Source organism: Elephantulus edwardii, unplaced genomic scaffold (assembly GCF_000299155.1).
Source record: "Elephantulus edwardii isolate Elephantulus edwardi_28Jun2011 unplaced genomic scaffold, EleEdw1.0 scaffold00172, whole genome shotgun sequence".
Taxonomy (NCBI): Eukaryota; Metazoa; Chordata; class Mammalia; order Macroscelidea; family Macroscelididae; genus Elephantulus; species Elephantulus edwardii.
In genome coordinates this window covers 5580878-5584735 of record NW_006399922.1, presented here as the reverse complement: position 1 = coordinate 5584735, position 3858 = coordinate 5580878, and positions in this window count along the sequence as shown.

Genomic DNA, 3858 nt, shown 5'->3' with positions numbered 1-3858 from the left:
GCAGCTATTTACCCCAAATTGGTCTGGTGTTGTCTGGAAGACCAACAATGGCAAAAGGCAGAAAGCCCAGAGAAGGGTGTCCTCTCAGCAGTTCAAATAGGGGCACTCAGGAGGCAGATCAAGCCCATAGAGGAGTGAAAAGAATTAGGATGATCCAGCACTTCCCAAGTACCTTTTGGCCAGGATTGAGAGGGACAGGTTGCACTGAGAAGAGATAGTAGTAAATTTCACAGTTTCCAGAAAAACAGTATGAAATCAGGGCAGATCCCTTTCTTGATTATGAAGGCAGTAGGAGACTAGGCCATTTCTAGCTATTTTAGCCCAATGTAGTAAGCACAGGAGAGTTCTCTAGTCTCTGTGGGTTAGGGTTGAAAGGAGAAAAAGAGAAAGAGTGTGACAGAAAAAGAGACAAGGAAAGTTGGGAATCAGGGTTTGTTGCTTCCTGGCAGGTGCCCCTTCCAGGTTTCGCACCATAAATGTAAGGTAACCAAGGAAGGACAGAACCCAGTTCAGACCAAGAAAAACAGTTTATTGAGGAGAACTGCCAGGCTGGATCTCAAGCCAGCCCCCACTAAGAGTCAGAGGGGGATTTTATACTTCCTTACAAGGGACTTGGGGGAGGGGTTGCTTATAGATAGATACTTCCTTCAAGATAGGGAAATTGGGCTAGGGTCTCAGAAACAATTACTGGGGAAAGGGGGTTAAGGTAGTTCCACAGAAAAAAACACAGCTGCTGTTTTCTGTGATTGGATTCTTTTGGTAGCCATTCTGGGAAGTGGAGGGCTCTGCAGTCCTAATAGTTATGAAAAATGAAGGTAGGAAAAAAATAAAAAACAGTGTCAGGCACACAAATGTTGGGGGGAAATTAGTTTAAAAATCAGAGGAAGTAGCAATGAAGGAATTAAAAAAACTTTACAAAAGAACTGTTTAAGAGTTAAAAAGCAAAAATATCACTTAGAAGACTAAGATGTTAGCCTCAGCTTACAACATTTTAAATCATTTCCTATGCATGTGAAAGGTGGACAGTCAAAAAGTAATACCTAAGAAGAATTGATCATTCTTCTGTCAGTGTGTTGCATTGTATGTGCATGCTTCGTTGCTATGATGCTGGTATTTCAAATACAAGCAGGGTCACACATGGTGTCAGTGATATAATGTGCTGAGAAATCAAATACAACTCATAGCAAACCTGTGAACAACGGAACTGAATCTTGCCCTGTCTTGAGTCAACTTCACCATTTCACACTTAAGCCCACTGGCACAGTCATTGCGTCAGTCCAGCTCATCAAGGGTCTTCCTGTCTTGCAGTAATCTTCTAGCCTTCCAAACATAATTATCTTTCTACTAGGACTAGTCTCTCTTGACAAGAGAGCCAAAATATGTGATATACAGTTTCAATATATTTTCCTCCAAAGAGCAACATGAGTTAACCCTTTCAAGGATAGACCTATTTATTATCTAGGCAGTCCACAGTATGTTCAATACACTTCACCAGCAGCACAACTCAAAAGCATCAATTCTCCTCCTGCCATCTTTAGTCATTGTACAGATTTCAGATCATAGAAAGCAACTGAAAATACCATGTCTTGGATCATGTGGACCATGGTCTGGAATCCCAGAACACTTGATTGTGCTCCTGTGAAACATATATCTAAATCAAGAAGCAGTTGTCCAACTAAAGCAAGGGAATATTGTTGTTTTTAAGTGCCGTCGAGTCATAGACGACTCATAGTGACCCTATGAACAAAAGACCTGAACACTTGTATAACTTCCATCGTTTCTCTAAGTTCATAGAGTTTCAGGAGGCAAGCTATTTTGGAAGTGGATGCCACTCCTGTTTCCAAGCCAGTTTTAATCTAGGAGTTCACCCAAACACTGTCTACCATGGGTAACTATTATTGCATTTGACACATCAGTGTTACAGTATTCAGTATCACAGCAACCATGAGTTACCTCTGTACAACAAATGGAGAGATCAGAGCTATACCAATTAGAAGAATGTTTGACCAAAAACAATTAAAACCAGGCCTGAGTGCCACAGATTAAAATCACCCACCTTTGGCTTGGTAGCATAACTTTTCATCCATTAGGCCAACAAAACTCTGTGACTCACAGCAATTCTATGAACAACAGATCTAACGCTTGCCCTAGCCTACACTACCCTCACAATCCAAGACATTGTTATAGTCGTCATATCAATCCTTTGTGTTGAGGATCTTCTTTTTTTCTCTGTCCAGCCACTTCTCTCAGCATGATGCCATTTCTCAAGAACCTTTAACTGTTGCTTGTTGTTAAGTGCCACGGAGTCACAGACTACTCCTAGCGACCCTTTGAACAAAAGACCTGAACACTTGTATAACTTTCATGGTTTCTCTACGCTCATAGGGAACATTTCATGTTCAAAATCAAGAAAGAAGTGTGTCAGAGATGTATCCTTTCTCCATACCTTTTCAATCTATATGCTGAACAGAGCATTCAAGAGATTGGATATTATGAAGAAGAATGTGGCATTAGGATTGGATGATGACTCTTTAATAACTTGTGTTATATAGATCACACAACCTTGCTTGATGAAACAGAGGAGGACTTGAAGGTTTCACTGCAGAAGATCAAGAACTTCAGCTTTCAATATGGATTGCATCTCAACATCAAGAAAGCAAAAGATCTTCACTGCTGGGCCGATAGCATCATGATAGATGGCAAAAAAATTGAAGTTGTTAGTTATTTCACCTTACACAGATCCACAATTAACACACTTGGCAGCAGCAGTCAGGAAATCAAAAGATGAGTTGAATTAGGAAAATCTGCTATCAAAGACCTCTCCATAGCATTAAAGAGTAATATCAGTCTAGAGACTAAGTGTTACTCATAGGGCACAGATTTTAGTGGTGATCTCTAATCAACACAGACAAGGAAGCAGAACTAGCCATTCACTTGTGAAATATTACCTCTTAAAAACCCTATGAACAGTAGCAGAACATTGTCTGATATAGTGCCTCATGATTAGTCCCCTCAGATTGGAAAACACATAGACACTGGGAGAAAGCTGCCTCTTCAAGGTAGAGCAACTTAATAGTATGTATAGAGTAAATCTTTCAGTCAGTGAAGGACCTTCATTTGTTGGTTAAATGACACAAAATGATGAGAAACAGCTGAAAAAAAAACCTATTTCTTTTACAGCAGGATATACAAAATAGGAATCCAGGAAAATTGAATGTTGTCAAAAGTGAAGTAGATTGCACAAAGGTCAGTATCCTAGGTAGTCTCTCTCTGCCTCTCTTCCCCCCTCCCCATTAAGAGTAATATCAGCCTAATATCTCCTTCAATATGGATTGAGGCTCAATATCAAGAAGACAAAGATTCTCACCACTGGGCCAAATGGAAGCTTCAGGATGAATGGTGAAGAGAATGAGATTGTTCACAGCTTTAGTTTGCTTGGCTCGACAGTCAACACCCTTGGCACTAGCAGCCAGGAAATTAAAAGGTGCTCCTGGGTGGAGGGCAAGCCAGGAAGCTGAGCACTGGGGAAGGTCACCTTGGATAAGAGCGAAGAGGCATCTTCCAGGTACCGAGAAAAACTGGCGTGAAAACGTGCTCCTGGGTGGAAGGGAAGCCTGGAAGCTGCACAAAGAAAGGAAAACATAATCTACATAGGAGTTCTACAGGACACGTCACCTTCCCTTGGAGACAGTACAACTAAACTTAAGAGACGCTGGTCAAAAGAAAAAAAAATGCCAGCAGTTGACGTGTTTGGAATCACAGAAGCCAAGAAAGCTTAAGGTACAAGCTGTCAGATCATGGGTTGGACAATGGAAGATATTTTCTGAAGGGACTTGGCAGATATGAAGGGTTATCCTG